The sequence below is a fragment of the Tachypleus tridentatus genome, chromosome 9, assembly GCF_004210375.1.
Source record: "Tachypleus tridentatus isolate NWPU-2018 chromosome 9, ASM421037v1, whole genome shotgun sequence".
Taxonomy (NCBI): domain Eukaryota; kingdom Metazoa; phylum Arthropoda; class Merostomata; order Xiphosura; family Limulidae; genus Tachypleus; species Tachypleus tridentatus.
The window spans coordinates 134,475,415-134,488,719 of NC_134833.1; the positions used below are offsets into that span (position 1 = coordinate 134,475,415).

At 31.4% G+C, this 13,305-nt stretch overlaps 1 protein-coding gene across 4 annotated transcripts in view; it reads left to right on the top strand.

The window, feature by feature from the left end:
• Positions 1-8,451: 8,451 nt before the first annotated feature.
• Positions 8,452-13,305, top strand: part of LOC143226431 (very long chain fatty acid elongase 4-like) — a 57,968-nt gene continuing 53,114 nt past the window's right edge. For 2 of the 4 annotated variants that reach the window (XR_013014616.1, XM_076457377.1), the window contains exon 1: positions 9,258-9,340. The gene's annotated coding sequence lies outside the window, so the exon portion shown is untranslated. Of the gene's footprint in view, positions 8,578-9,257; positions 9,341-13,305 lie in introns of those variants that run through there. The other 2 variants (XM_076457378.1, XM_076457379.1) reach the window with 2 other exon arrangements.

Consider the following 13,305-nt stretch of genomic DNA (forward strand, 5'->3'; position numbering starts at 1 on the left):
ATAAAACTTGTACTTGCCATCACTGAAGAACTCGCTAACATCCTAGACGTATGTCTCAGGGACTTGATAAAGTAGTAGTAGGTATAATAATCCACTCTGCCAAATGAACTTGTATGTTGAAGGAAATTTCATTAAAAAAATTATTTGCAAAGAGTATAGTATCATTTGAGTATAAATTGAAGAAACTCAATTGTATTAGAGTATTTACTTTTTCTCAATAATTTTCATCTGAAGAATCATTAGTGATACCAATTACTTTTTGTGATTCTTGCTGTAACAGTTGTTAACATAACATCACAATAAACTCACCTTCATATATTACATTTTTTATCATCACCATTAAATAATGTACCTCATGTCATGCCTTTATTTCATTTATGGTACATCCAAATTTTGGAAGTTTATTTTTGGGAAGTATATTGTAAATTACTCGATATCCTTATACATTCTCTAAGTTGGAGTGGTCCTACACTGTTTTTTTGTAAATATATAATAAAGAAAATTACTTTTATTTTTATACATCAAGCTTGGAAATGTTATTTTTATCAGCCACAAACTAGTTGAAATTGAATAGCTTTCAGTTACAAACATAAAATCACTTTTAAACTTCTGATTATATCTAACATTGATTTCAACTCTTTTTTAATTCAAAAATTATTACTCAGATATGAAGGTAAGTTAAATAATAAAATCAGTTAATTATATCTTACTTCTTGCAATGTTAATATTTCCATTTTTAGTTAGAGGTATATCATTGTGAATAACAAACTGTTCTTCAAAATTGTTTTCACAAACCAAATTATTACACATGGCTGTAGTTTTCTTTTGAAATAACTAAAATTTCATGAATACAATGTACCCCTATAATTGCTCCTGCAACCTAGAACACAACACTTATTTGGCATACCACTATTCTCGGGCCTAACTATATTTCTTTGGAAAATTTATAGCAAAATTATGGTTACTTATTATTGCCAGACCTGTACTTATATATTTTTTTTTCTTAATAGTATACAATCAGTTATATCTTTTGACCAGTTCTGCTGTTATAACTATCACACTTAATGATATTATGTGCACAACAGTAAAATTTCCTGTTGATGGTTTTGATTTCCCTTGTGGTATGGAATGCATTAGCTGTCACTGTGGTAAAAAGTTGAGCATCTTATGAAACACCCCTTGTCACATGATCTTGGACTTTGAAACAAACCTCGAAAAATACGGCAAAAAGTACAAGGACATTATTAAGGAATTCAGGCAAACTTATAAAGGGCTGAAAGAGCAAATCAAGAAGCTGTGGCTATAAAAATATGACAGCTTTAGAATACATTAATTAGCAAAAACTTTTATATTTGGAAATAAATAGTTGAAGGCATGCTGTATGTTGAAGTGAATGACATTACTAGAACTAGATTTTATAAAATAAAATTATCTCACTAGTTATTAAACTACATAGATGAGTCTTGTTTAACTTGGCAAAATGGCGACAATAATGTTTCCATTAAATGTAACAAAGAATACTGGAAAACAATATATTAATACTAATCTCAGAGCAAAAATATTAATTTGTATTCCTAAGTAAAAAACAACAAGAAATATCATTATGTATTTCATTAAACAAAGCATGGAAAAATTGAGAAATATTCAATGTTTTATTATCATTATCTAAGGATTTATAAATAGTAAATGTGGATATAACAGTTTCAGAATTTAACTGTGAATTGGTTTATGGAAAATAAGTTTTGTTTGGATGAAAGCTTAGTCAACCAGCTTTGAGCTGTATTTTAGGAAATACTGATGACATACAAATAGCTCTATAATTTGCATAATTATTGATATTTTCTTTTGATTAATGCAGAAGTGTAGTTGGTGTAAGTAATTCATGTATTATGGTGTAGTACTTTACAGCACAATAATTTTCTACAGAATGCTTAGTTAAGGACCACTAACTGGAGATTTGGAGATCATGTTACAAAGTATGTATCTGTATCTATCTTTTAAACTCTCATATAGTTCATTGTAAAGGGAAAAACAACAAACAAATATGCAAAACATCAATAGTTTCTGACTAAAACAGAGAAACAAACATGATAAATCAAATTAGAATAAAGGCAAGTGTTTTCAATTAATGTATTGATCTGGTAAGAGAAGTGCAAAACAATCTCTTCTACCAGCCCAGTGTGTGCTAAAAGAAAAAGAAATTAAAGTGTTGAAATAAAACTAACCCTGCAAATTAGATTGCCAAGACAAAATTAAAATTGAGAACAAGCTTTCTAAACAACAAAAATCTCTAAAAGCCTCAAAATCTACTAAATGTCTGGTACAAACATATATCACAAATTTCCTACCACCATTACTTACAGGCTGACCCAGCCATCTCTAATTCTAAAATTACACAAGTAAAAGTTGAGCTTTACTTGCATTTTGCTCAAAAACAACTTAACCCCTGTAAAACTGTGTGTCCAACATCACTAATTAGTATAATGGTAAAACAAACTTTACAGAAATAAAGCAATAAGAGAAATAGTTGACAAAGCTCACCAACTTCCTTTTTGTGATCCAAAACACTATACATGACCTAGAAACACAACTGAAATATATTTAAACAAAGTAAAATATGTAAAAATAACCTTAACAAAGAAATATATCATACATCACACACAAAACCTTTTGACTAAAATCAAGCACAAAAACAACCATTGAACAAAGTAGAGAATAAATAGAGAAAATCAGAATTGAAAATTTAGGATCAAAATAATTTCAATTGGTCAGTCAAATTTGGTCAAGAGTGTGGGTTTAAGTCATAACTTCTCAGTTACAAAAATTACACTCTTCTGAAAGTTCTGAAAAGAATACATACAAAAATAAACTATTAGTGAAGCTCCATGTTTACAGACTTATGTATGTTCATGTGTAACCTACCTGTAGAACACAATTCCCACAACCTGTGGACAGCTTGATTGGTATAGGCACTATTTGGTCTCGAATTTGACCAAGACCTCAACTCCAAGGTCATGATGGCTTATAGGTGTCATGCAGTGTCACTGCATTTCCTCCAAAACAATGTAGTTGCTATAGAAACAAGGCCATGCCCAGTACATAAAAATAGGATAGGTGAGACTGCAGTGTATAGTTCTCAGACAACCAAATTAGATCAAACACTACAAAGGCACTAACCTGGTTTATCCAACCATGTAAACTTATTAACAGCTACATCTCATTTAACTTGTGATTTGCTTCAACACAGAGGAGAATAGGTACATCTTATCATGAAGGTGCTTATTTTTATCTTCAGCATTCCATGCAGAACTTTTATTTTCATACAGTGTAACTAGCTTTGTATGGAAAAGTTTAGAACGTGTTAAGAAAATTGTGTGCTCTGGAAATAAAAGTGCATGATCAAAAATATTTTATATAATCAAATAAAACCTTGGGCACACAAAGTTCACATGTGTTATTCTACGTGATGTTATTTATGGATTTTTACTTCCTACAAATAATTTCACGTTACACACATTTTAGCTCAAACTAACTGAAGTGTTTCTGCCAACACTAGAACATAGTTTAATGTATATATTTTCATAAATTCACTATCTTCCGAATGTTTAAATTTCAAAATTGAAAATTTCCAACCCACATTAATAAAAATAACAGATGTTGTTTTTTCAAGTAATGCCTTGTTGTCCAGTAACAACAATTATGTGAATTGTCCATGATTGCAGAGCAACTCTGGGATTTTGCCCCTAATGACAGATCACTATCTATGCTACCGTTGCCCGTTTTCTGGACAGAAAAGAAAACAGTGTCTTGCACATTGACTCAACAGCTGTGCTAAATTGTGCCAATGCACTTGATCACACCTGCTGGTAAAAAAGCTCTTGTTTGTGGATGAGCTCCACTAACAGCACCTTGCCTCTGATTCTAAGTTAGGCTGGACACCTCCCATCATGGAGAAGTTCCTTAGTACCCTGCCATTTGTCATTCTCCTTCACGAATGTTTGCTATCTCCTATGTTGGTAGATGATATCATTTATCAACAGTAGTTCCTGTCTGACCTATGGATTAGCATGGCATCTACAGCCACAGAAAGATTTTTCCAGTGTTCTACCAGTCATCAATTTCCTTGGAGAGTGCCTGCTGTCTTACCTGCAAGAAATACAGTTCAAGTTAGAGGAATTCATTTACGAGTGACACTTCACTTCTTTCCTGTGCAGGTCCAATTTACCAGAGATGGGGCTCTGACTTTCTGATTGACAATATCTAGGGAATCTACTGAGGCCACTCTCTTGGTCAACTCAGGGAAATAACTTAGTCAAGTCTCCTGTGTACACAGATGGTATCTGTTTTCCTTTCTAAATTTCAAGATAAAGGGTAATGGTTTCCATAGAACAAGGAGGAATTGACAAATGTCCATGATTCAAGAGAGAACTCCCATCAAATCTGCTCATTCTACAAGCAAGCCATCCTGTTTTGTCTCATTACTTTGATTTCTTTAATCTATCACATCTTATGTCCTGCCAAAAATGACATTTTTTTACACACACAAAAAAACAGACTTGTGATATTCACTGTGATTTTGACTAGCCTAGTTGTTTACACTTTCATAAAGAGTATAAATTTGCACACTATCCTTGATCACAGCACCAACATATCCCTTTCCATGCTATTATTTAGTATTCTATAATGTATTTGTTTATGTCCCACAGAGCAACGGTTAGAATCCACCAAATTGAGGTTGGCAAAATATCTTGTTGCAAATTGTGTGTGCATCTTTCATTAAACTCTGAATGACTTCATTGACCAGGAAAAAAGCAACATATACAAATGCAAGCCAATAATCTTTATTGACGAAAAAAAGATGGAAACAAACATATTACACCAAAACAAAATAAGAACAAGTCTGCAATGAGTGTACTTAACTGGTAAAAGAAATGTTTAACAACATTTAAAAAATTTCCCTTAACAGTCCAGCAGAAGCCCTCCCTGTTGTGAGCTTACAGAAGATTAAACTTAAATTAAAACTTTAAAATATAGCATTTCCACTTTATTAACATGAAACAATGAAATATAATTCTAAGTCAATGTTAAAATTAAGAACCAGCTCATTTCAAAAATCAAATTAAAAATCTCTAAAAGTCTAAAATCTCAAAATATATTAAATAAAGGAGAACTTAGTTTTATGCATAACACAACAGTGATACAAAAATAACCCATTTTCTCACAGTCAGCTTATTACACACATGACCTCTTATTCAAGCCCTAAAATTCAGTAGCCCCAATCTATCACCCCATTAGTTGATAGAAAAATTAGTCACCTGTCTCAAAATATAATGAAGTGCCAGCCTTCTTCCTTGTAATGTTATGTTTGCTTAATAATATCAGAGAAAGAGGTTAATTTGTTTACTTTAGCGACTTAGAAATCACAAAAATTTTACATATTTAATTCAGAGAATAACAAATGCATGGTCCCATCACATGTCTCGATTATATAACACACTGGAACCACTTTTTATTTTCTTGAAAGTATGACATGATATTGTCTCTGCTCTTGTCCTGTATGGACATATTTAGAAACATCCGCTAGCCTCAGCAGCCAGTTTGAAGACAAATAGTAAAAAGACAATAAGTTCAGTCATTAACGTATATAAGAAGTGTTGCGAGTAAAAACATTTTTATATTTGCTCATTTATTGTTTCTTTTCCCTTTCTGTTCACAACAAAATATCCTCTGGGTAATTTTATGGAACTTGCTTTATTATAGAAATTTTTAGCCACCTACTGGATGTTGACAACAAGTGTACACAAATACTGAACATACAGAATGAACTGGAATTTTGATAAAGTTTTGGTCGAACAATGTACGTATATATCGGGTAAATTTAAAATACAGGCCAAAAACTGTCTTTTCTGGTTAATTTTACTCTTAAAATTACCATCACAATTATGGACCAACGTACCCATCTATAAAATCTATAAAGTTTATTAATAAATTACTATAAGTTTTTTTCATTTATTTACAAAAAAAACCTGATATGTAATTAGTATTTTTCAAAATTCTAAAAATCATCTACATGTCAAGAAAAAGCCTAAGATGGCTATATGGTTGTCACAATAATAAAATTACTGAACCTCGAGAGCAATTTGTTTTAAATTTCGCGTAAAGCTACTCGAGAGCTATCTGCGCTAATCGTCCTTAATTTAGCAGTATAAGACAAGAGGTGTTTTTTTTTTTTTAATTTCGCGCAAAGCTACTCAAGGGTCATCTGCGCTAGCCTTCCCTTATTTAGAAGTGTAAGACTAGGGGGAAGGCAGCTTATCATCACCACCCACCGCTAACTCTTGGGCTACTCTTTTATCAACGAATAGCGGGATTGACCGTAACGTTATAACGCCATCACGGCTGAAAGGGCGAGCATGTTTGGTGCAATAGGGATTCGAACCCGCGACCCTCAGATTACAAGTCGAGTGCCTCGAGAGCAAATAGAGAGATGTTGTGATTTGTTGCAGATTAAATGAAATAGACAAGTCATTATGTGAAATGAATAAAAAAGTATTTACATCATTTACTGCAGAAGAATAAATGAAAAGTTAACTAATTACTTTAATTAAAGTCTGAAGGACTATTTGGTTGTGCAACTGAATGAAAACATGCTGTATTTAAAGAAAGAGATAAGTAAAAGTTTTATTATTTAGATTTTTTGATTAAACATCACAAAAACTATCTGCACATAACTTTCCGGGAGAGTTATAATGTGACGGTGACTCCTACTATTCATTGGTAAAATAGTAACCGAAGAGTTGGCGGTGGGTGGTGATGACTAGCTGCCTTCCCTCTCGTCTTATACTGCAAAATTAAAGACGGCTAGCACAGTTAGCCCTCGTGTAGCTTTGCACAAAATTCAAAAGAAAACAAACAAACGTAACTTATCCCTATTTGGAACTTATAAATCAGAGGAAAAGTAGCCCATACCAACTCTTAGATTACTCTTGTGTGACTGAATAGTTGGATTTGATCTGATTCTCACCAGCACTGAATACCATATTTTAAGGCGTTACTACTACCGTGACTTACTTGAGCTGCTTTTTCAGGTTACCGTGTGTTCTTGTGTTTCGCCAGAAAACATTTATTTGTTGACACTCAGCTTGTCGTTTTTACTCTTTTACACATAGTTTTTTTTTTCAAAACAGATCTACTTCACTCAGTCGACTATCTCTACTTTTTTTTTCTTTTAGAGAATTTCATCCCTGGATTTAATTGTTACTCTTATAGTTCACCCACAACCTTCAAGTGCGGAGGTCCTTCTAATAAAAACTGTATTTCACTAAAAATTAATAAAAACAAAGTTTATTAGTTATTAAGCTGAAATAGTTTTGCTAGATAACTAAACCAACATAATAAAAAAGTTGAAAAATATAAAAATGGGGATTTACAGATGAGACTTATCTATTCCAAGTTTGAGACGAATCTTTATGAAAAAGTTAAAACTGTATTTAAAATTCACTTTCTCTATTTGTAGCTGACCAATTGGAAAATTGGATCATATATATACATATTTTAATATATCTCTACTCCGTTCAACAGTCATAGAGCAGTCTCAGGTACGTAGTAGGCAAAGAAGGACTTGATAAAACACAATACAAATATGTCATGATACAGTGGATAAATTCTGTGACTTGGCCTGTGCCACAGAAAGTACCAAATTTTTCATGTGACCTCGGCCAGTGTATGTTACAAATTAGAAGGTTAGAAACCTGGTAAAATAAGTACATGTGAAATGTTTAATAGACCAATAAAAATGTGGAACTTTTATTATATGCAATATATTTCTTGAGTTTAATAAGGGAAACTGGCCTGTCGTTATGAGTAATAAAGAAATCAGAATGATCTGTTAAAATTATTTGGTTAACATTATATTTATACTATCAGATGAATTCCAAGAATAATAAAAAAAAAAGTAGTTATATTTCATTTGACCTTGGTGTTACCAGTGAATGAACGTGAAGGAATTTGTTTTATGGCATTACAATATGCTACGAAAAACATACTGGAAAGACGTAGATACTGTTTAGAACTTTAGGATATATACTGTTATGGTATTTTCATGTTAAACTGATTTCATTCAGAGTATTATGCAGATACACTTTATAATAGGAGGATCAACAGGATAAATTATGAACTAATGCTGAGTTTAATGAAACAAAGTAAGTAGAAATATAGCAGAATATAATACAAAACGAAAACAGTTTTTATTAAAATCAAAGACAAAACTAGGTCTTTGTATACCTGCTTTCTAAATGCTAAATGGTAGTTTTTCTATGGATCCTTGAATTAATTATTTGACTTTTTTTTATTAAGATGTAAAAAAAAAAAGAAGCTGTTCAGTTGATTTTATTCTATTTACCTTCATTTCTTTGTTATTTTAGAGTAAATAGTACCTGTTCTACCATGGATAAAGTTATTTCAGTAAAGACGACAACAAATCTTTAAATTTCAGTTCAGGTGATGTCTAGAGGTTACGATTTCACATACTTAATAAAGAGAATGACAAGGACATGAGTGGAACACCATTCGTTCTAGGTAAATATAACTTTTTTCATGAAGTAAGGAATGCTGGATTTAATGAGTCCGGTGCATGTATTCAGCTAGAACAGTTAAAGATAATGAATCCAGTAAAAATAAAATAAAAATCATATCATGTTAATAAAGCACGTTTGTGTTTTACGTGTGATATAATAAAGACTGTTCGTTCCGTGTTACTCTTTCTGTCCAGTCTCTTTATTTAATCCATTCTCATGATTTATTTACTCAGGTGTACGTATGGTAGTACTTCTTGATTGGTACGTTGACCGTGACACCTCTCAGCGGACTTACCATTTGCTATTAAATACTATTCCCTGATTATACCACAATCTGTATACCATACTACAACGGTAAACAATTACAATAAATGTGCTTTAGAAGCATACAACCCACATTGTGTTCGCTCTGAAAAACATTCACAAAAATTGTTCTTCAAAATTTAAAATTACAATACTTCTATAATATTCTCACGAAAGCATTGTTGAACTTTCAAATTGTATCAGCTGTTAGCAAAGAGTATTTTTGTCATTGATAAAGGGTTAACTTTTAAAAAGCCAGGAAAGCGTCGAAATAATGTTTTCTACTGGTATCTGGTTGATTTTCTTTCTTATACTCAAACATAATATTTGAAACTGTCTGAGAAATATTTTTCTGTATAAAATGGAAGCTTAGAGGGCGCCTTGTCAAAATCACTAATGTTTATGATGTTCATTTAGCAGTTCTTGTATAGGATATAGATATTTAGGTGGAAGAGGATCCGGTAAAATAATTTTTTAAAAATGTTAAATTCTATTTTCTAATAAGATAGAAATAAATTCAATTTCATTTAGTTTAAGCAGGTTATTAATTTTTTCTTATTAATGTGTTTAGTACTACATGTATTTTTTTAAGTTAGAAATTTCATTATGATACATGCATCTCTTTTATATTTTTATCTTCATTGTTAAGTGTTATAGTTGTGATTTAGTCCTTAACCGAGTGTACGAACCATTATGGTGTTAACATTTCTCATTCACTAACATGACTAGTATCAATGTATTATACAGCAGTGTATGACTGTAAATTGAAATACGTAATTACCTTTGTGAGTTGTCACATCATGAACAATCACGGTCATAACTTGGTTTTACAGTTATACTTGTTGTCCCTCGTTGGTACAGCGGTAAGTCTACGGATTTACAACGCTAAAATCATAGGTTAGATTCATTCCCCTTGGTGGATTCAGCAGATAGCCCAATGTGGTTTTGCTCTAAGAAAACACATGCACACAGTTATACTTCAGTTGAATTGTGTTAGTTCTGTTGAGGTTCAGGATATGAAAGACACTATAACAAGGAGTGATTGAACCTATTTAGATTTTTGTTTGTAGATATAGGATAAAAAGGCATTTAGATGGATTATTTTTAGACCATTAGATGAAACAGATGAAATTAAAGAAAACTTTTATTTTGAGACTAAGATTTCAACTGTTAATGAAGTTGTAATTGTGGAAGAGTTTATTTGTATGCATAAAAAATTGGGAGATTTTGAGTCAAACCAAGACTGAGTTAGCCAGGAATTTAAAAACCATTTATAATGGTTTTTTTTCACCAATTTATCAGGGAGGTTACTAAGAAAAATGCTATTTTTTATTTATTGTGGAAACATTTTTTAAAGATTGCTAGAAGATTGGATTGAAATTTGGTTAATATTACTCCTTTTCCTTCAAAGGAGGTGATAAAAATTGTTCTGGTAATTATAGGCTCTTAATATTATGTAAGTGATGGATTTTTTTTTAAGTCTGATAAAAGATGCTTTGCAAAGTTGCTCAACAACATTTGAAATTTTGTTGGATAGTCAGTAGTAGAAAATTTTGTTTTCCCAATCTTTTGACATTCTTCAAAGAGGTTACTGCTTACGTAGATGAGGAGTGGATATATTTAAATTTTCAGAAAACATGTGACGAGACTTCATAAAAGGCTTATTAAAATGTAATTTCTGTAGATGTGGAAGATAAATTAGTTCACTGGATAGAAAATGGCTTGATAGAAGAAAGCAGAGGGTTGTTATAAATGAAGTTGAGTCAAACTGGATTAATATCATGAGTGTGCTATCTCAAGGGTTAGTGTTAGGACTTTTGATCTTGATTTACATTAATGATGGCTATGAAGATATGCTGCTTAACAAAAAGGATTTGGATTATTTGATAAGCTGGTTGTATAAATATCAGGTGGTTTTTAATTATGATAAATACAAGTTAATGCATTTGAGGTATCACATTTAAAATTATGAATACAGTGTTGATGAGAATAATTTTAACAATATTGTAAAAGAAAAATATTTTGGTGCTCTGCTGGTTGATCAGTGGTAAGTTTATAGACTTACAGTGCTAAAATCTGAGGTTCAAGATAGCCCAGTGTGGCTTTCTTTTAAAACAAATAACAAAATATTTTGGTGTTCTGGTTGATCAGTTGCTTAAGTTATCCATGCAAATAGGATTTGAGGCTGTATCTACAGAAATATTTAATACACATCTAGATAGGATATAACTTCATTGTATAGGTCATTGGTTAGGCCAAATATGAAGCTCTTGCCTCAGAAGGAACATTGAATTGTTGGAAAGGATTCAGAGGAGAGTTACTAGAATATCTGTAATGGAAGGGTTGTCATACAAGGGCATATTAAAATTGTGGAACTTTAAAAAAAATCAACAGGAATCTAAGTTAAATGTTTAAAATTATTAGGTGAATTTATAGTATTGATATATCATTTTTTTCATATTTAATGATGAGAATAGTATGACTTGGAGACACAAACGTATATTTTGGCAAACAAAACCTTTCTGATTTGGAAAGAGTTGTCTTTAAATGTGGTAGATGCAGTTGATTTCATGTTCAACAGAAAGATTGGTAATTATTAACTTGATAAGGGCAACCTTTACAGTTTTTGATTTAGTAGATAGGACAGTTTAGGTGGACCACAATGTCCCTTGATCTTTAATGTTACAAATAGAAAAATGATTGAAAGAAAGCAGAGGGTTGTTGTTAACAAGTTTTACTGAACTTTGTAAATTTAAGCAATTTACTGATGGTGGGTATTAATGTTTTGGTTGTTATTGCGTGCTAATGCTTGCAAACGAATTTAGAGTATTTAGTAAGTTTGACGAATAAATAGCAGATTGACTTGAATTATGTTAAAAATAAATTATTATAATTTATAAGTATAATTTAGATGGGAATAACCTTAACAGCATTTCATGGTGTTCAGCTTGATCAGTCTCTTAAGCCATTCAAGCAGTGTGCACAGTGGTAGGTCAGAAATATTGAAGCCATCCAACCAGTGCACACTTGTTAGTGGTAGGGCAAATTAGATTTAGGTCAGAAATATTGAAAACAATGCTAAAGGTGCTATAATTAAATTGTATGGTTTGATGGTTAGTTCTCTTGGGCTCCTTACATTAGAAAGGATATTGAATTGTTGAGAAGAGTTTAGAGCATGGCTACTAGAATGATACCTGAAGTGAAAATGTTTTCATACAAAGAGAGATTAAGATTTCTGAAATTGGTATATCTTAAAAAAAAAAGTTAGGGAGGACCTGATTGAGGTGTTCAAAATTGTTAGGATACTTGATAATGTTGATGCATTATCTGTTTTTTTCACTTATTGAGGAAAATGTTTTGGAATGTTAGGAGACTTATTCACGTGAGAGAGCTACTTTTTTGTGACACGTAATTGGTCTTTGGACTGGGTTGCCTTTGGATGTAGTGGATACAGCAAATATGATAGAATTTAAGGGAAGTTTTGATAAACAACTAAATTACAAGGACTGGCTTTATTGTTTATTGTCTAGGACAGCATAATAGAACCAACTGTACCTTTTTTTTTCTTGAATTTTATGATTATATATGTGTTCATTTAAAGTGTTTTTTTTTCATATATAAGTTATCTTGGAGCTAGGACTTATTTATATGTATATAGATGTTACTGTTGACATTCTTTAAACTGTAAGAAGTAGTGGTGAATGAATAATGCTTAATATAAATTTTTTCCAATAAAATGCAATAAAATACTAATTTAATTATAATTTTTAATTCAGGCTTGAATATAAACTTAGTTGCTGGATTAGATAACAGTTTTTTGCAGACACTTATATGCTCGAGGATTGAACTTAACATTGTGATTGGCTTATAGTTCTTTTAACATGATTTAACATTTTAACATAGAACTGGAAATGATTTGACCAATGGCTGTGACTAACTACTGATATCCAGGCCTGTGTCTATTTAGTGATAGTTTTATCATATTGGTGTACAAAGATTCTTTGATTTTTCTTGTTTTCAAGAATTTGTCTGAGTTGATGTGTGCTTTACCTGCAGTCACATGATATGTTCTGCAAGGATAGAATTCTACAGTCTTTTTTTTTTTTATTCTTGCACAAAATTGTCTTCCAGTTTATTTAATATTTATCTTATTTCATAAGTGAAGTGTTTGTTTGTTATCAAATGTTCTTTGATTAATTTTTGCATGGAAACATCTGATGTGTTCTATAAGATTTCCAGCAGACATACGTGAATTTTCTGGTTACCCATTTGCACATATAGGAGGTATATAATGTTGGACTTGTTTTTCTTATCTGTTGTATCAATTTATATTTATACATTCTTCAAGCTATTGGTATTGAAACTAGGTGGACACTTGTTCAATTTAAAACACTGTATTGTGTGTCAGTGTTTAGTTTTGATGGAA